This window comes from Ranitomeya variabilis, chromosome 1, assembly GCF_051348905.1.
Source record: "Ranitomeya variabilis isolate aRanVar5 chromosome 1, aRanVar5.hap1, whole genome shotgun sequence".
In the NCBI taxonomy this organism is placed as follows: Eukaryota; Metazoa; Chordata; class Amphibia; order Anura; family Dendrobatidae; genus Ranitomeya; species Ranitomeya variabilis.
The window spans coordinates 1082464554-1082486536 of record NC_135232.1 but is presented as its reverse complement, the minus strand read 5'-3'; positions in this window follow the sequence as shown (position 1 = coordinate 1082486536).

Sequence of the window (21983 nt, the reverse complement as noted above, 5' to 3'; positions counted from 1 at the left end):
AAATCTTGATTGTTTGTTTCTGACCAAATACTTATTTTCCACCATAATATGCAAATAAAATGATAAAAAAACAGACAATGTGATTTTCTGGATATTTTTTTCTCAGTTTGTCTCCCATAGTTGAGGTCTACCTATGATGTAAATTACAGACGCCTCTCATGTTTTTAAGTGGTGGAACTTGCACTATTGCTGACTGACTAAATACTTTTTTGCCCCACTGTATATTCTGTATTTAGATTTCATTCAGCGCGATATGTGTTAAAAGCCGGTAATTCAATTGCCGGCTTCTCATTTCTCCTGCACAAACCCGACATGATATGAGACATGATTACATACAGTAAACCATCTCATATCCCCTTTTTTTTTGCATATTCCACACTACTAATGTTAGTAGTGTGTATGTGCAAAATTTCAGCGCTGTAGCTGCTAAAATAAAGGGTTAAATGGCGGAAAAAAATTGGCGTGGGCTCCCGCGCAATTTTCTCCGCCAGAGTGGTAAAGCCAGTGACTGAGGGCAGATATTAATAGCCAGGAGAGGGTCCATGGTTATTGGCCCCCCTGGCTAAAAACATCTGCCCCCAGCCACCCCAGAAAAGGCACATCTGGAAGATGCGCCTATTCTGGCACTTGGCCACTCTCTTCCCACTCCCTGTAGCGGTGGGATATGGGGTAATGAAGGGTTAATGCCACCTTGCTATTGGAAGGTGACATTAAGCCAGATTAATGATGGAGAGGCGTCAATTATGTCACCTATCCATTATTAATCCAATAGTACTAAAGGGTTAAAACACACACACACATGATTTAAAAGTATTTTAATGAAATAAACACAGCGGTTGTTGTAATAATTTATTGTTCTCTCAATCCATCAGGAACACCCTCGCTTGGAAAAATAATAAACGCACAAGATACATACCTTCTGGTGAACCGTCTCGTCCCACGAAGTAATCCATCTGAAGGGGTTAACTAATATTACAGGCAGGAGCCCTGCTAAATGCAGCTGTGCTCCGTGCTTGTAATTCCCCAGCGAATGAATGAAATGTAGGTCATTGACCTACATTTCCTTCAGTCGCGGTGAGGCGCCCCCTGGTGGATGTCCTCATATGACCTGGAGCGTGGGAAAAAGTTCCCAGGCTGCAGTTCATGAGAACATCCACCAGAGGGCGCCTCACCGCGACTGAAGGAAATGTAGGTCAATGACCTACATTTCATTCATTCGCTGGGGAATTACAAGCACGGAGCACAGCTGCATTTAGCAGGGCTCCTGCCTGTAATATTAGTTAACCCCTTCAGATGGATTACTTCGTGGGACGTGATCTGACATCAGAAGGTATGTATCTTGTGCGTTTATTATTTTTCCAAGCGAGGGTGTTCCTGATGGATTGAGAGAACAATAAATTATTACAACAACCGCTGTGTTTATTTCATTAAAATACTTTTAAATCATGTGTGTGTGTGTTTTAACCCTTTAGTACTATTGGATTAATAATGGATAGGTGACATAATTGACGCCTCTCCATCATTAATCTGGCTTAATGTCACCTTCCAATAGCAAGGTGGCATTAACCCTTCATTACCCCATATCCCACCGCTACACGGGAGTGGGAAGAGAGTGGCCAAGTGCCAGAATAGGCGCATCTTCCAGATGTGCCTTTTCTGGGGTGGCTGGGGGCAGATGTTTGTAGCCACGGGGGGGCCAATAACCATGGACCCTCTCTAGGCTATTAATATCTGCCCTCGGTCACTGGCTTTACCACTCTGGCGGAGAAAATTGCGCGGGAGCCCACGCCAATTTTTTCCGCCATTTAACCCTTTATTTCAGCAGCTACAGCGCTGAAATTTTGCACATACACACTACTAACATTAGTAGTGTGGAATATGCAAAAAAAAAGGGGATATGAGATGGTTTACTGTATGTAATCATGTCTCATATCCTGTCGGGTTTGTGCAGGAGAAGGAAAAAGCCGGCAATTGAATTACCGACTTTTCACTAACACCGCTGCGTATTTCTCGCAAGTCACACTGCTGGTCCGTGTGGAATCCGTATTTTTCTCGCCCCCATAGACTTTCATTGGCGATTTTTTTGCGCAATACGGTGACAAATGCAGCATGCTGCGATTTTGTACGGCCGTAGAAAGCCGTATAATACTGAACCGTAATATACGGCTGATAGGAGCAGCCCCATTGAGAATAATTGTGCCGTTTATTTTGCGAGTTTTACGGACGTAATTTCTGCGCTCTTACGTCCGTAAAACTCGCTAGTGTGAGGCCGGCCTTAGTGTCGCAAACACCCATCTGTAATTGACAATTGGCCCTCTGCAATTATCATTTGTATTTGATTAAAATAGATACTGGTATAACGTAATAATGAATCCGTATTTTTTTCACCAATACTCTGTTTCTCAAAGGGTTAACAGTATGCAGTGAAACCATGTATACAAGGTCCCTTCTAAATTGTGGACAGCTGGACTATCCGCCCTCAAACCAAACCTATAAAACACAGCTTAACTTTAATGTTCCCCCTACAGCCAAGAAATATTACTTCAACAAATGGATAAATGAAATGAGGCAAATGCACATAAGAGGAAAGAAAAACATAAAGTGGCGCTTGTTGTAATGGTTCCACCTCTAAGTTCATCATTTGTCACCAGCAGTGGAAAGTGGTAACTTCGGGGCTAATAGAGAACTAATAGAAAATACTGCGGCATCATAGCAGTGTGATTTCAGGTCATATCCCATTATGAATGTTTGGTGGCAGAGAAGTTTATTCTGTAGCATGAAAGTATATGAACAGTTGTAAACACTAATCATGATGATCTATAATCGGCCTTGTTTATAGAATTGTTCTAAACCCCCGATCACATGGTGGTAATCATATTCCAAATTACACAAATCACAGACACTTCTGTGTGTCTCCACAGGTTTAAGAAGGTGCATGAACGTAATTTATCATTGATCGATGAAAAAAAAAAATCAAGACATGTTTCAATTTATATCAAGTTGAAATACAGCCTAAGGCTGGGGTCAGACCCAATGTATAAAAATGTGATCCATTTTTTACGGCCGAGATACGCAGAAAAGTTCCTTAACAGTGATCCGTATTCAATGCGAGGATGCGATTTTTTCTCCAAAAAGTATCCGTATGGCATCCGTACTGCGAGATTTTCTGCCTGGCTTGCAAAATGGACATAGAATAGATCCATGGGCTCAAATATTTGTGAAAACATATATACAGTACAGTAAAAAAAATATATATATATATATATCAGTGAGATATATATATATATATATATATATATATATATATATATATATATATATATATATATATATATATATATTTATTTAATACAGAGCTAAAAAGCAGAAAAGCCGGTAATTCAATTGCCTGCTTATGCTATCTCCTTCCCAAATCCGACAGGATATGAGACATGGTTACATACAGTAAACCATTTCATATCCATTATATTTTTACATATTCCTCACGTTTCACACTTGCGTTTTTGTCTGCAGCGTTTTTTGCAAAAAAAACGCATGCGTTTTTTTCCCCTATACTTAACATTGAAAACGCATGCGTTTTTTTGTATGCGTTTGGTCGCGTTTACAAACGCATGCGTTTTTTTCTGCATGCGTTCATTTTCAAAAATGCAACCTGTAGTATTTTTTTGCGCGTTTTTTTTTGCCGCGAAAAAACGCATGCGTTTTTTCGCGGCAAAAAAAATGCATTGCTGTCTATGTAAACGCATGCGTTTTTAAGCACATGCGTTTTTTTGCGTTAAAAACGCATGCGTTTTTATAGAAAAAAAACCAGAAAACACACTGAAAAGTCACCCACCACCATCAAGGTGATAAAGGGATCCAAACCCTAACCCTAACCCTACCCCAAACCTCACCCCTAACCGTTTATTGAACATTTTCTGACAGTCATAGTGCCACATATTTCAGTGCCACGTATTTCAATGCCACGTATTTCAATGCCACGTATTTCAGTGCCACGTATTTCAATTCCACGTATTTCAATGCCACGTATTTCAGTGCCACGTATTTCAATGCCACGTATTTAAGTGCCACGTATTTAAGTGCCACGTATTTAAGTGCCACGTATTTCAGTGCCACTATTTAAGTGCCACGTACTATAAATACTATAACTACGTGGTTATACGTGGCACTGAAATATCGTGGCACGTAAATGCGTGGCACTTAAATGCGTGGCACTTAAATACGTGGCACTTATATACGTGGCACTTAAATACGTGGCACTTAAATACGTGGCACTTATATAAGTGGCCACTGATTAGGGTTAGGGTTAGGGGTAGGGTTAGGGGTAGGGTTAGGGTTAGGGTTTTTTGGTTTTTTCTTGTTTTCTTGTGTTTTTCTATAAAAACGCATGCGTCTAAAAAACGCATGCGTTTTACCGCGTTTACATGCGTTTTTTCACACATGCGGTTTTTTAAAAAACACATGCAGATAAAAACGCAAGTGTGAAACCAGCCTAATAATGTTATTAGTTTGTGTGTGAAAATTTTTGGAGTTCTAGGTGTTAAAATAAAGGGTTAAATCATGGAAAAAACTGGCATGGGCTCCCACGCAATTTTCTCCGCCAGAGTGGGAAAGCCTGAGGGCAGATATTAATAGCCTAGAGAGGGTCCATGGTTATCGCCCCCCCCCCCGGCTAAAAACATCTGCCCCCAGCCACCCCAGAAAAGGCACATCTGGAAGATGCTCCTATTCTGGCACTTAGCCTCTCTCTTCCCACTCCCCTGTAGCGGTGGGATATGGGGTAATAACGGGTTAATGTCACTTTGCTATTGTAAGGTGACATTAAGCCTGGTCAATAATGGAGAGATCCAGGGCCGCCATCAGGGCATTACAGCCGTGACTGGCGTATGGGGCCCGGTGGGCAGAGGGGGCCCGCATCGGGCCCCGTCTCATCTGCCCATCGGGCCCCTACCGGCAGCCGCAGGCTGAACCGGGCCCTTAGCTGCGGCCGGCGCTGCAGCGCTATTGAAGTGCGGGCCCGAGCCCGCACGTCAATAGTTAACAGCCGCTAGCCAATCTGAGGCTGGCAGCTGACGTCAGCCGCAGCGTGCATGTCGCCGGCGTCTGACGTCATTGTCAGTCGCCGGCGAGTGCACGCTGCAGCTGTGTTCCTAGAGCAGGAGCGCTGGAGATAAGTAGAACTTTTTTTTTTTTTTTTAATTGAGAGCGGCGATCCGGGGAAGGGGGCCCAGGAGGGGGCAGAGCGCTGGACACAGGAGGGGGCAGAGCGCTGGACACAGGAGGGGGCAGAGTGCTGGACACAGGAGGGCAGAACGCTGGACACGGGGGGGCAGAACGCTGGACACAGGAGGGGGCAGAGCACTGGACACAGGAGGGGGCAGAGCGCTGGACACAGGAGGGGGCAGAGCGCTGGACACAGGAGGGCAGAACGCTGGACACGGGGGGGCAGAGCGCTGGACACAGGAGGGGGCAGAGCGCTGGACACAGGAGGGGGCAGAGCGCTGGACACAGGAGGGGGCAGAGCGCTGGACACAGGAGGGGGCAGAGCGCTGGACACAGGAGGGGGCAGAGCGCTGGACACAGGAGGGGGCAGAACGCTGGACACAGGGGGGGCAGAACGCTGGACACGGGAGGGCAGAACGCTGGACACGGGGGGGCAGAACGCTGGACACGGGGGGGGCAGAACGCTGGACACAGGAGGGGGCAGAGCGCTGGACACAGGAGGGGGCAGAACGCTGGACACAGGAGGGGGCAGAGCGCTGGACACAGGAGGGGGCAGAGCGCTGGACACAGGAGGGGGCAGAGCGCTGGACACAGGAGGGGGCAGAGCGCTGGACACAGGAAGGGGCAGAACGCTGGACACAGGAGGGCAGAGCGCTGGACACAGGAGGGGGCAGAGCGCTGGACACGGGCAGAACGCTGGACACGGGCAGAACGCTGGACACGGGCAGAACGCTGGACACTGGGGCAGAAAGATGCACACAGGGGCAGAAAGCTGCACACGGGCAGAAAGCTGGACACAGGGGGGCAGAAAGCTGGACACAGGGGGGCAGAAAGCTGGGCACAGGGGCAGAAACCTGGGCACGGGGGCAGAAACTTGGACACAGGGGCAGAAAGCTGGGCACAGGGGCAGAAAGCTGGACACAGGGGCAGAAAGCTGGACACAGGGGCAGAAAGCTGGACACAGGGGGGCAGAAAGCTGGACACAGGGGGCAGAAAGCTGGGCACGGGGGCAGAAACCTGGGCACGGGGGCAGAAAGCTGGACACAGGGGCAGAAAGCTGGGCACAGGGGCAGAAAGCTGGACACGGGCAGAAAGCTGGACACAGGGGCAGAAAGCTGGACACAGGGGGGCAGAAAGGAGAAACAGGGCATGATTGGAGACACGGGGCAGGATGACAGACATGGCGGCATGACTGGAGACACTGGGGCATGACTGGAGACACTGGGGCAGGAATGGAAATAGATGGGGCAGAATTGAGACACAGGGGGCATGATTGCAGAAATGGGGGCCTGATTGGAGACGGGGCAGAATGGTGATACGGGCATGATTGGAGACACTGGAGGCAGGATTGGAGACAGATGGGGCAGGATCATGGGGCAGGATGGATACGATGGAGACAGATGGGGCAGAATGGGGAGATCATATGGGGCAGGATGGATACTCATTAGGGCAGGATGGGAGAACATATGGCTGACCCCAGTAATGAGGCACACGGGGCCAGGATGGCGAATATTATTACCATAGGGGCTAATTAAGGGATATTATTACTGCAGTGATGTATTTATTTTATTTTTTGAGTACACTGTTTTAAATGGAGGGGCGGTCCTATTACTGTGTAGATTGACACTATGTCGCCTTCTTCATGTGGTGTAATGTAGAAGTTGGGAAAATTAAGTAATGTGTTCTGCAAGTGGAACTCGAGATAACTGTTATTTCCTGCAGAAACGAGTCCTGACTGCATGAAGTGATGGTGGTCTGTGCGGGATGAAAGATGAAGGACTTCACCTAGAGACGTCACTGGTGAGTCAGTGTGTTACCTATACATTGACACTATACAATGTATACTATATACAGAGGTCCTGTGTATAATATCACCAGTGATCACTGGATTACCTATAGACTATATACAGAGCTCCTGTGTATAATGTCACTGGTGATCACTGTATTACCTGTACACAGACACTGCATACTAAGTACAGATCTCCTGTGTATAATGGCACTTATGGTGATAGTATTGTGGTTTTTTTTTTATTATTGATCAGTATTGTAGTATTCAGTCACTATGTGTTGGTAATATGTGGTCTGGTCATGATGTTGTGGTATTTGTTCCTTGTATTTGATATTATTCGATCACTGTGGTGGTAATATGTCATCTGGTCATGGTGTGGCGGTATTTGTGCCTTGTAGATAGTATTATAGGTCACTGTGGTGATAATATGGTGTCTGGTCATGGTGCTGTGGTATTTGTTCCTTGTATGTGGTATTATAGGTCATTTTAAAAATTGAAAAATAAAAATATACCTAAATTGTACTGCATATTTTAACAAATATTTAATAGGTTACAGTAGAGTAGGGCCCGGACAAAAGTGTCTACCTTGTCATTTTGGTGGCTTAAAAAAAATCTATTGGCCAAAACAAAAGCTGCCGGCTACATGTGTGATCTGGTGATGGGAACTGTCAATGTGTGATAGGTGAGAAGTGGAGATTTTCCAAGAGAGAGCGGTGGGACTGTGGACAGTTTGAGGGGTGGAGCGTGGAGGCGGGGCTGGGGTGGAGCCTGGGCGGAGTCTCAAGGGGGCCCCGGAAATTTTGCCAGTATGGGGCCCCGAAATTTCTAGTGGCAGCCCTGGAGAGATGTCAATAAGACACCTATCTATTATTAATACAATATTAATAAAGGGTTAAAAATACAAACACATTAAGAATAAAGTATTTTAATGAAATAAATAAACACATGGAGTTTTATTATCTTTATTGTACACTCAATCCAACTGAAGACCCTCGTTCTCCTGAATAAAAAGGAAAATAAAAAAGCAAAACAATATACCATACCTGTCAGCCGTACAGTCATGTCCCACGATGTAAATCCATCTGAAGGGTTTTTTTTCCATGATTTAAACCTTTATTTTAACACCTAGAGCTCCAAAATTTTTCACACACAAACTAATAACATTATTAGTGAGAGATATGTAAAAATATAATGGATATGAAATGGTTACTGTGTGTAAACCATGTCTCATATCCTGTCGGGTTTGGGAAGGAGTTAGCAAATGCCGGCAATTGAATTACCGGCTTTTATGCTATCTAGCTCTGCATTAAATATAAATATAAATATATATATGTGTGTGTCAATGATATATATATATATATATATATATATATATATATATATATATATATATATATATATATATATATCTATATATACCTATTCTATGTGTAGACATTTATTTTATCTATTCTGTCAGTGTGATTTTACTGTACACCACACTAAATTATTGGCTTTTCTATAGAACACAGGTGCATATTTCTCGCAAGTCACACGTGTGGTCAATGTCTAATCTGTATTTTTCTCGCCCCCATGGGCTTTCATTGGCGTATTTTTGGAGGAATACGCTGACAATTGCAGCATGGTGCGATTTTCTCAGCCCGTAAAATACGGCCGAGAAATATACAGCTGATGGAAGCTGTCCCATAGAGAAACATTGGTCCTTGTGCAATGCGTTGTTTTTGCGCCTCTCACTCATCCGTATTTGTCTCTAGTGTGACGCCGGCCTTAGGGCTTATTTGAACTTGCGATGAAATCGGACTAATGCAATCCGATTAAAAATGAGATTGCATTTGGACCAATGTTATTCTATTACTGTGTCTTTATCTGCAGTTTTTCGCATTCAACAATAGAAGTCAATGGGTGCGAGAAAAAAAATTTCACAGCATTTGGACCATACAACTGCTGTCCGATTTTTAAACACTGATGTTCTTTGAAAAGCCAGACAGGATAGAATAGATGGATTACATACAGTAAATACACGTAGAATAGATATATGGATGTCAGTGACAAATACAAATAGTATAGTGTGTGTGCAGCTTACTGCACATGTAATTATGAAAAGATTATTTTTCTGAAAAAAATATGGCTTGTGCTCCCACGTAATTTTCTTAACGAGCAGACCGAAAGCCGAAGGCTGGGAGCAGATGTTTATAGCCTGGGAAGGGGGTAAATCCCATGGAGCTTCCCAGGGCTATTAATATCAGCTCACAGCTGTATATTTAGCTTTTACTGGTTATTAAAATGGGGGACCCCCCAAAAAAATACATAGGGTCCCCTTATATTTAACAACCAGCAAAGGTTAGGCAGACAGCTGCAAGCTGATATTAATAGCCTAGGAAGGAACCATAGATATTTGCCCCCTAGGCTAAAAACATCAGCTCTCATCCTCCCCAGAATAGGTGCATCTATAAAGATGCGCCAATTCTGGCACTTAGCCTCACTCTTATCACTTGCCCTGATGCGGTGGCAATTGGGGTGACAGTCGGGGGGATTGATGTCACCTTTGTATTGTCAGGTAACATCAAGCCCTGAGATTAGTAATGGAGAGGCATCAATAAGACAACCCATTACTAACCTCATTGTCATATTGTATAAAAATATACAAAATAAAGTCTTTAAATTGAAAGAAAGACACAGACTCCTTTAATCAATCTTATTTAAACCATCAAACAAAAAGAGGACCAAGGCCTAGTTATATGGCACTTCCATAAATAAGTACTATCCTACAAATAGAGGGAAGTCGATGCCAGGTAATGAAAAAATATTCCTTTATTGAACATCACAATACATTTTTTTTTTTAAAGTTATTAACGGAGGTACATATGCAAAATATACTGCACCCAACAGGTCTGTATAAATCCTAATACAGAGGATTTCTTATATCAATCTCTCTTATCTATTATGGGTCAAGGTTTAGTAGGTTTTATACATTGCTGGGTGTATACCACACAGGCTTAGTCATGAAAAATACATAAATACTAATAATAAAGACCACATAAAAGATATATCTCTCCAGGTGGTCAGTTGCCTATTATAGTGGCTTTTAACTGGTATACAGTAAAAAAAGTGCTTAGTGCATAATTCAGCATCAAAGTGACTATAGTTGACATTGACTTACAAAGTAATGGTGCATGGTTTAAAAATGGTGGGTCATATGTATGGCATATGTATATGTACCGTATATACTCGAGTATAAGCCGACCCGAGTACAAGCCAACCCACCTAATTTTGCCACAAAAAACTGGGAAAACTTAATGACTCGAGTATAGGGTGGGAAATGCAGCAGCTACCGGTAAATGTCAAAAGTAAAAATAGATACCAATAAAAGTAAAATTAATTGAGACATCAGTAGGTTAAGTGTTTATGAATATCCATATTGAATCAGGAGCCCCATATAATGCTCCATAAAGTTTATGATGGGCCCCATAAGATGCTCCATACAAAATAGGCCCCATATAATGCTCCATAAAGTTCATGATGGGCCCCATAAGATGCTCCATATTAAAATATGCTCCATATAATCCTGCATAAAGGTTAATAATGGCCCTATAAGATGCTCCATAGACACATCTGCCCAATATAATGCTGCACAAATGTTGATTATAGCCCCATAAGATGCTCCATACAGACACTTGCCCCATATAATGCTCCACAAACTTTAATTATGGCCCCATAAGATGCTCCATAAAGATATTTGCCCCATATAGTGCTGCACAAACGTTATGGCCCCATAAGATACTCCATACAGACATTTGCCCCATATAGTGCTGCACAAACGTTATGGCCCCATAAGACACTCCATACAGACACTTGCCCCATACAATGCTGCACAAACGTTAATTATGGCCCCATAAGATGCTCCATATAGACACTTGCCACATATAGTACTGCACAAACGTTATGGCCCCATAAGACACTCCATACAGACACTTGCCCCATACAATGCTGCACAAACGTTAATTATGGCCCCATAAGATGCTCCATAAAGATATTTGCCCCATATAGTACTGCACAAACTTTATGGCCCCATAAGATGCTCCATACAGACATTTGCCCCATATAGTGCTGCACAAACGTTATGGCCCCATACAGACACTTGCCCCATATAGTGCTGCACAAATGTTGATTATGGCCCCATACAGACACTTGCCCCATATAGTGCTGCACATGGCCCCATAAGATGCCCCATAGAGACACTTGCCCCATTTGCTGTTGCTGTGATAAAAAAAAATCACATACTCACCTCTCCGTCGCTCAGGCCCCCGGCACTTGCTATAGTCACCTGCTCCACGTTCCGGGCGCCGCTCCATCTTCAGCGTCTTCTGCACTGGCATTCAGGCAGAGGGCTCGCACTAACCACGTCATCGCGCCCTCTGACCTGAGCGTCAGTGCAGAAGACGCTGAAGACCGGTAGGCGGCTGGAACGAGGAGCAGGTGAATATCGCGCAGTGCTGCGCTCCCTTCCTCGTTATACTCACCTGCTCCTGGCGCTGTGCAGTCCCTGCTTCCCGGCGCCGGTAGCTTCTTCCTGTACTGAGCTGTCACCGTTACCGCTCATTACAGTAATGAATATGCGGCTCTACCCCTATGGGAGGTGGAGCCGCATATTCATTACTGTAATGAGCGGTACCATGTGACCGCTCAGTACCGGAAGAAGCTGGGGCGCCGGGAAGCAGGGACCTGCAGGGACCACGCCAGGAGCAGGTGAGTATAATTAGACAGCCCCGGCTCCCCCTCTCCTGCCGGCCCCTGGGTATGACTCAAGTATTAGCCGAGAGGGGGACTTTCAGCCCAAAAAAAATGGGCTGAAAATCTCGGCTTATACTCGAGTATATACGGTATATGTATAGCAAATTTTTCTTTCAGATATTTGTTTTTCACACATCACTTACATGAAAAGAATAGAGGATTTTAATTCGTGTCTTGGATCAGATTTTTATCAATATTTTTCCAGTGTGTCAGTTTTTTACCATCAGTGTTTCATCAGTTATTTTCCCATATTTTTAAAAAATGACCATGCCTTTTCCTACCTATTAAAATGTTAAAAGACAGACAGCACATGAATTGCATTCTGGATGACATCGGTGTGTTTTGGGTAATTTTCACAGATCCATAGACTTGCATTAGTGAGTTAGATCAGTGACTCGAATGAAAAGCAGACAGGTCTCCTTTTTTTTGAGGACTACTCAGTCAAAACTTAAGAAAACATACATGATGCATGATCCCATTTAAGGAATGCTCTCAGAAAGACTATATAGTATGCATAAGAAAAAGAGGGCTTTAAATATCCTATTTTTTGGTAAGGACAATTCTTGATAATAATGATCCAAACTCTTGAATTCATGAAAAAATGCAAAATATATTTACTTAATCAAAAGAGTTTGACAGGCAAGCAATTAGTGCACATAAAGACCATACCATAGTGCATAGTAAAACAGGCTGGCAGCAATGTAGCTATACAACAAGGGAAGACATCATATGCGACCACATGGCGGAAACCAAAGAGTAGTCAAACATTAAAGTGCATAGTGCATGTACAAAATATATGCATACTCAGGTAAACACACCACCAGTCACATAATGGGTTAAAGGACCATAAAAAGTTCTTATTCCGATAGTGTCCATGAGTCAGTATGGCTATCATTCAAAGTAGAGACAATTAATCTTATGGGCAATGACCACAAATGGTCAGATAAAGTACCATACCAATATCCATAAATCAAGCGTATGTAAGCCTCTTACCCATTTGGATGTCAAACCACTTATTTTTGCTTCCCTTTATTTTGAGAGCTATAGCTTTTTTATTTTTCCTCTGATGGAGCTGTAAGGCAGCTAGATTTTTGCAGGACAAGATGACATTTTCAGCGGTACCATGATGATTTATATCTGTCCTTTTTATCACGTTTTATTCCACTTTTTGTTCGGCAGTATGATAATAAAGCATTGTTTTTTGCTTTTTTTATTTTTTTATGATGTTCTCTAAAGGGCTTAACTAGTTGGACAGTTTTAAAGGTCGGGTCATTGGGGATGAGGCAATATCAAATATGTGTACTTTTATTGTTTATATATTTTTTCCATGCAAATATTTATTTACAATTTTTTTTATTTAAAAAACTATATATTTTTACAATTATTTTTGTTTTAAAGTAAAAATGTTCTAACTTTTTTACTTTGTCCCACTATGGGATTATCATTTTTTGCAGGCTGATCGCTTCTATAGCATGTTGATGCAGCCTCCTAGAGTCCAACACAACCTCAGTCTTCTGGCTACTGGAATCTGCACTCTGTAGGGAGGTAGCCCAGTCACATCTATTCTCCCCAGTTGTCACTCTTCTGTGCTTCCCTCTCCTGCACGCTCTCTACAATGTGTTCTTCTCTCTGTGTTCTCTTTCTCCAGGGGCTGCAGCACCTCTGGCTGATCGGCCCCTTCAGTCCTTCTGACTGCTCTCTCGCCTCTCTGTCTCTCTAACAGAAACTGACTAACTTTCCCTTCAGACCAGAATGTATATATAGGGAAGTTCCCCTGAAAACCAGGTTCAGAGCTCCCCCTTCTGGCCTGGAGTGTGAACATGTTGTATGCTTGTGATTACCTGATAAAGAAGATCAACCTTCTCTTCCAAGCGTGACATCACTCTCCCCATGAGGAAGACAATGCCACTGTAACAACCAGGACCCTGGGGTGTTACATAAGCATTCTTTCTAATAACATTTTTGTTAAGGGTTGAATAATTGGAACTAAAAAGATTGTCAAAAGTTAATTATAGTGTTGTACAAAATGTATGATAAAAAGAAAAAGGGGCAATGGCCATGAATGGGATAGTGTAAAAGACCGAAAATAGCTGCAGCTCTTTTTTATCCAGCAAGCATGTTAGTGGAGAGGAAGACTTGTCTTGGTCACAGAAGGATGATGTACTTGTATCCTTTGACCGTCAGTATCAGGCATTGTTCTGTACAAAATCGATTATCCTGATCACTAATCATTAAGAAGAGTATTTTTTTCAATTTTAAAATACGGAAAAAGTCTTCCAGTGCGCTATTAATAAATGGGTTGTTGGTTGCTATTGGATTACCATATGTTTGTATCGTGAGGTTTGTGATAAAGAGACTGAAAGGGGTTGGACAGAGTTGTAGGAGAGTGTTACACATGTTGTTTTAGGACAATTAGAGGTTTTACAGTATTCCGATTCACTGCAAGTTGAATTTTTCTGAAAATTCGACAAATCCAACAAATTTGAATTTCAAAACATTTGATCATTTCTAATGCTTTCTAATTTCATGCAGCGTGTGCCAGAATAAAAGATACTTATGTCATTATTATGTGCTATGGTTAATTTTCCTACAACACGCTCCATTTAATGTCTGGATGCCTTTTTCACTGAAGATAATGCTTTTTAATCCCCTTAATCTATATGTTTATTTTATAAGTGCCGACCCTAGCTCAAACATGATGAAGAAAGTTTGAAATGATTTCTTAAGTGTCATTTGATTCACTATGCATGAAATCTAAATGTTTTCCCATCATATGCGAGATCCCTTTAATATGATATTATTCAATATTTGGATGAGAGGCCCTCCAAAGTCTTCAAAGTGGAGATTACTCATTCTCCCCAGAGCTAGCGTCAATGAAAATGAAATCACAATTATGCAAATGTAACTATTCTCTCCAAAATTACTGCCAAACAAGCCTTTTCAGTGCTCTTTAAGGCATTTCATTCTAGCTGCAAACTTTGTTTATCATCATTTTGTATTTCTCTTTGTATAATGAGCAGCGTAATTAAGAGGAAAACAGAAGCAGTTGAGTTTGCACATGTAATTGATGAGCTAATTGTTTGCATCTACAATCAATTTATAGTCATTCATACAATTGCATGCATGCACATAAGATAAAGCCCAACAGGAAGAAGCACAAGTTCAGTGTTCAGTTAAGTGTCATTTGTCTTGGAAAGACAATATTCTGCACAAGATGTGTACGCAAGTTTAAAAGCACGAATACAAGTAGAAACTTTCAGTAAAAATTAAATTTACGATAATAATCTCTTTCGGGTCAACAGATTTTCATTTTATGATGTGTTGACCTCATTATCATCGCAGTCCCCGATGGGGCTCACAATCTAAATTTCCTATCAGTATGTCTTTGGAATGTGGGAAGAAACCGGAGAACCCACGCAAACACGGGGAGAACATACAAACTCCTTGTAGATGCTGTCTTTGGTGGGATCTGAACCCAGGCTAACCACTGAGCCACCGTGCTGCCCCTAAAACACTTGCCACCACCGCCAATCAGCTGTTCTTGGTGCCAGTGAGGGTCGGGAGTGCTCAGTTACGGAACTGCTTAGTCTACTGATAGGGAGTGAATGTGCAGTACATGGCCGCAGCCACTATCAGTAGACAGAGCAGATCCGTAACTGAGCACTTCTGACTGCCACCTGCATCGAGGATAACCTCTTTAAGCTTAGCAGTTGTTATTGTCTTATAATGCGGCAATCTCTCACTGGCATAATTTTGTTTGATGTAGTGATGTGTTAATCTTCTGAAAATAAATATAGCAAATCCACTCAAATTTGGCCAGGAAGTTATATCTAGCCCCATTGTTGGTCCCCCCACATTTCACTAGAGCGCTAACTAGAACTTTACCCATGACCCAGCATCATGACATGCGTCACCCCAATGTCATGCTATCACTTGACACTTAGTCGCTGAAATCATGACATTTTTAGGTCTACTTAAGTGCAGAATAGGAAAATGCTAGATCATGGCAGACCAGACAGGAGTGGATGCCTGAAGACCAGACCAAAGAGAACAGGTACTGAATAGCTGGACTTATGAAGAATGGGGCAAGGTGAGTATCATGATGACTGAACATTTTTTAAATCCTTTTGAGGCCCTGTACAATCCAGTAAAGTAGCAGTTAACCACCATTTTGCTGGATTTGTGCGAAACAAATCACTGATAATTCAGATTCACCTGAATCCATGAATTTGGGGAAATTTTATTCAAATTCAATTAGTTGAGATTTGATTGACTTATCCCTGTCTTAATGTTCTCAGTTAACGCCCTTTATGTAGACTCTATCAAAATAATCTGAGTTAAAGGGAACCCATCACCAGTTTTGTCCTGTGTCAACGAAATCTATCACCTTATTCAGCTCCTGTGCTACATTTCATAAATGGTTATATAACCCCCTGACTCCCCCTGTATGCCCCTGAAAAAAACTTTTAAAGTTCTCTTGCACTGTATGTTAATCCTGCTTGTCGGTCCAAGAGTCGTCCATACTGGGCTTTCTATCCCTATTCCCGGCTGCTATTACCTTATTCAGCACCTGTGCTGCATTCCAAAAATAGTTATATAATCCTCTGACTCCCCCTGTGTACCCCCAAAAATCTTTGGGCCAAAAGTGCACTCCAACATTTTTTTTATTGCCATTCTGTTACAAATTAATAATATATGAGTAATGAGTGCATTAGGAGACTTACCGGTCATCGTCTTCTGCTGTTTCCAGTGCAGCTCTTCTATTGCATCACATGACTGCAGTTGAGACCTTCTGGCTCACACAGCGTCTCATGTGTAGACCTGAGCTCACTTTCTCAATGTAAGTCTATAAAACTCAGAGAGAGACTCTTATAGACGTAAATTAAGAATTTAATTGACAGTCTTCAGCGTTTGCTGGCAAGACCTGTGGTCACTTCCTGCAGGAGAGAGCTGAAGCAGCGCTGGAAGCGGCAGAAGACGGAGATGGGCATTTTAAAGGGAATCTTTTAGTAAGATCAACCCTCCTAAGCCTTGTGTATAGGCAAGCAGGTCATGCAAAACTGAATAAAATGATACCTTGATATCTGCAATAGTAGTTCCAGATACAGGTCTCTCTGAGGATCTGCCTCCAATGCATTTTTAACTTAAAAGGGGCATTATAAGTGTGAGACATGTAATGACTGACAGTCTACTCTCCTGGTGTACATGTCTCACACTGGCAACATGCCCTTTAATTTAAAAACATTGACGTCACTTGCGCTGGTCTCTGCATGTTGGGTATTCTGACAACACGCAGTGACAGTGGGCCTTGTTGCCGGCTCATTACTACTGATCTGAGCTGTGAGAGCATGTGCTGTAATTGTGCACATCACACACCGCACATCGGATAGGGACTAGCACAGCCCCAGAAAAGAAGGTCACTGATGACGCGTCATTACTGCCCCCTGGTGATGCTTTGTTTGAGTAAAAGAGCAAATTTATTGTTGGTCTTGATGAGGGGGCATGGTAGATTCAGACGCCCTGATTCATGAAGAGATGTGAATAGGTTCCCCACTGTGCACCATGCCAGAAATCTAACTGCAGTCCTTGAGATTTCTGTCAAAGGGAATGCCACAGTTCATCATGAATTAAATGATCAATGGTATCACGCCCACGCCACGCTCCTGTCGAACTCTAGCTCCAACCATTTTGGCCGAGCTAAGAGAAACTGGAGTGAAAACGTCAAACGCCACAAAAACACTTGGCTGTGTCACCCAATGTGTCACCCAATGCTATCCACAAAGTAAGTTTCCACATAATGACAGAGGCCTAATTTATAGGAGCAGGTTCAGACAAGGATGTAACAGATATAATTTTCATATATAAAGGTATAGATTTTATATATATATATATATATATATATATATATATATATATATATATATATATATAACCCATCCTGCTTATGTCTACTTGTCACTATTGCTAAGCTTGCAAAGAGGAAGAGTAACACAGCTGCAGGAAGGAAACAATTCAGCCAGAAAATGCTCTACTATGTGCAGAATCCCTTATTCCTTGGGGTAACTCTTAGGCCGGCGTCACACTGGCGTTCTAAACGGCCGAGTGCAATGCGATAAAAAACATTTTGTCAGCCGTTTTCCTCGGTCCAAGACAATCGCAGCATGCAGCGATTGTCTCGGACCGAGGAAAACTCTCGGCTCACTCGCACCCATATAAGCCTATGGGTGCGAGTGAGACAGCGAACACCACTCGGATATCATCCGAGTGCTGTGCGTTATAAGCGGACCCCAGCAATGGAGGAGATGGAGAAATTCATTTCTCCGCCTCCTCCGCAGCTGTGCTCCGATCCTCCCTGTGCGAGAGAATCGGAGCACAGACGCATGACACTCGGCTCCTGCTCTGTTGCGAGCAGGAGCCCAGTGTCATTAGCATATGGCATCTGATGCTCTCACATCGGATGCAATATGCCAGTGTGACCCCGGCCTTAAACTAAATCCCATACTGCTATATAAAAAATATAAATATTTAAATTACTATTTAATAAATGTGAGCATATACCATTTTTTTTCAGTTTGAAGAACGTATGAATACTACTTATCTGATCTTTTGTTAACGATTAGTAAAAAAATGGGATCTAAAGGTTAACGTTTCTCCTTGTAGAGAGTGACATGCTTGGCATATCAGTGTAAGGACACTTATAGCCCATGCAATACTGCTCTGGGAAATAAAATATGTAATTTGTCTCTTCAGTGAGGAAGAGGACAAGAACTCTAGTATCACCTCCTAATGGGAGTAGCAATCTTAAAAGTCATCGTTCACCCTTTAACAAGCCTTGCATATGACTTAGGATAAAAGCCAAACCAGAATCTCAATTTTCAGACATGGTTTTTCAGGGAGTTGTCCCTTATCAGTGCAAAGCATAAGCCTCCTTACATTGCCAGGCGTGTCACTCTCCACAAGAAGTATTGTTTCCCCTTGAGGTGATTGACATGCTAAATATGCTGAGATGAGGAGACTTAAAGCCGCAATGCTCCTCTGGGTAATATGCTAATTATTCGAATGGTCTCTTCGGAAAGGAAGAGAGCTAGAACTCTAGTGCCACCTATTGGAAGGTAGCAATCCTACAAGTCAATGTTGACCCTTTAATGAGCCTTGTCAAATGACTTAGGATAATAGCCAAACAGAATCTCAATTTGCAGACACTGTGTTTCGGGGTACTGGCCCTCATAAGTGCAAAGCAGAGATCTGGTTTGGCTGTGTGAGAGGCATCAGACCGTTATCCAAGAAGTATCGTTTCTCCTTGCGGAGATTGACATGCTAAGCATGCCGAGATGAGGAGACTTAAAGCCGCAATGCTCCTCTGGGTAATATGCTAATTATGCATATAGTCGCTTCAGAGAGGAAGAGAGCTAGAACTCTAGTGCCACCTATTGGAAGGTAGCAATCCTACAAGTCAATGTTAACCCTTTATTATCCTAAGTCTTGTGACAAGGCTCGTTAAAGGGTCAACATTGACTTGTAGGATTGTTACCTTCCAATAGGTGGCACTAGAATTCTAGCTCTCTTCCTCTCTGAAGAGACAATTTGCATAATTAGATTAGCATATTACCCAGAGGAGCATTGCGGCTTTAAGTCTCCTCATCATGGCATGCTTAGCATGTCAATCTCCGCAAGGAGAAACAATACTTCTTGGATAACGGTCTGACACCTCTCACACAGCCAAACCAGATCTCTGCTTTACACTGATGAGGGGCAGTACCCCAAAACACAGTGTCTGCAAATTGAGATTTTGGTTTGGCTGTTATCCTAAGTCATGTGACAAGGCTCAATAAAGGGTCAACATTGACTTGTAGGATAGCTACTTTCCAATAGGTGGCACTAGAGTTCTAGCTCTCTTCCTCTCTGAAGAGACAATTTGCATAGTCTCCACAAGAAGAAACACTACCCCATAGATCCCGATCAGAAGTCTCTCATACAGCTAAATCAGATCTCATACTCTGCACTGAGTAGAGGCAACACCCTGAAACACTGTGCTTGCAAGTTTAGATTTTGGTTTGGCTTTTATCCTAAGTCATATGACAAGGCTTGATAAAGAGGCGATAGTGACTTTTAGGATACTACTTCATATTGCTGCCGCTAGAGTTCAAGTCCCCTTTCTCTTTGAAGAGGCAATTTGCATTACAAAATTATGCTCATGACTAAGGCTACTTTCACACTTGAGTCGTGTGATGTACGTCGCAATGCGTCGTTTTGGAGAAAAAAACGAATCCTGCAAAGTTGCCCGCAGGATGCGGGAATGAAATGTGCGGGGGCGAAATGTACCCAGGGGCGAACTGCTGGGGGCGATCTGCTGGGGGCGAAATGTACCCAGGGGTGAACTGCTGGGGGCGAACTGCTTGTGGTGAACTGCTGGGGGTGAACTGCTGGGGGCGAAATGTGCGGGGGTGAAATGTGCGGGGACGAAACATCCTGAGGACCAAATGCTGGGGACGAAATGTGCGGGGGCGAAATGTACCCAGGGGCAAACTGCTGGGGGCAAACTGCTGGGGGCGAACTGCTTGGGGTGAAACATCCTAGAACCAGAGGGCATATACCCATTTATGAATCTGACTCCAGCAAGCCCCCTCATCAAGACTGACAGGAACAACTTTGGTCGTGATATATTGGGCCTTTTGATGGAAATCTAAGTTATCTTAGGGAGGTCCATCTTTCAAAATCCTCATCGATCAGCCATAATAGAGTACAGATTCAATGCATATATTGTATAGCTCTGAGGAGCAAGCATGTCTATATATTACATAGACAACTCACTGTGTGTGTGAATGTCCACTGTGTAATGCTTAATGTCCTCTGTGCTGGCTCTGCAGGGAAGTTGACCATTTTCCACGGGATTTCTCCATAGATTACAGCTGATCGTTGTGCCTCGAGCAATTAAGGTGCCAAAATATTCTCAATAGATGTCAGCGAAAGCTTGTTTGGCTGACAGCTATTGCTGTGAACCACACCTTATAGACATGGCTGAGAAATCATATGTTCATAGTGAGGAATGGGGAGTAGGCCACCATCAGACATCACTGGGTCTTATCTTCTAAGAGAACAAAATCCAACATGCCCAAACCTTCATAACCCAAACATCTGGGAAGCCCTACACACAAAAAATAGTTGTCAGATTCACCAGAAATGAGAGCATGGACAACTTTCCTCAAATGTGTACGGAATCTTTAGGCACCCAGTTACATTGCTGTTTGTCTAAAGACTGTTACAGATTTCAGCAGAGTGATCTCTTTTACTGGGTACATATAACCACCAATCTCCATCGTCTCAACATGGAGGATTCAAGGAAGAACAGACACAAACCAAAGAGGTCATATACTACAGTATTAACAAACTCTTACAATTAACACAACGCCATCTTCTGTCTGCTCAAGAAAAATCTCTCCTTAAAGCATGAGCCTGTAGCTGCTGTATACTCAAACAAAGACAACTGGCCATATCGGTGCAACAAAAAAATAGGCAATGTTATTTTGTAAGGTTTATGTTCACCACAAAATTATACATTTTTATACTCCATAGCATGCCATAAACTCCAGGGAGGTGAACTATGAAAACATTATTTGTGTATCATTCCTCATCATTCAATAGTTTTCCAACCCCTTCAAAATTACATTGAAAAATCTATATAATGTGCGCTCAGATTAATGAACTGTTTGAATCTGGATCAATAAGCACTCAAAGACTTGAACTGTCGACACTTGCTGGAATCAGTTACACGGCCGCTTCATTCACTTTAGAAGTGATGAGTATTTTGTAACTACAGGGGGAACACTTAATAAACACACAATTTAATATATGACTTGGGCAGATTGCTCTTGCTTTACCGAGGAATGAGTAGATAATCCGAACCTGGATGCTCCATCATTGCACATGTAATTACATTATCACTTCCCAATTAACGCATTGATTTAAACATCCCAGGAAATGTTTACCTCGCAGAGTAAATGACCATCTTTTATTTGTCTGGCGAGATGGGCAGAGCGAGACGAAGATTGCAAAAGATATAAAACGAAAAGTAAAGAGAGATTAACACTGGAGAGTGGCAGCATTGAAATTATTATTTTTGCTGCAGAACCTAAGTGTAAAAAATGGATGATTGAACCTCGCTGTTATGCTCCAGCCCATT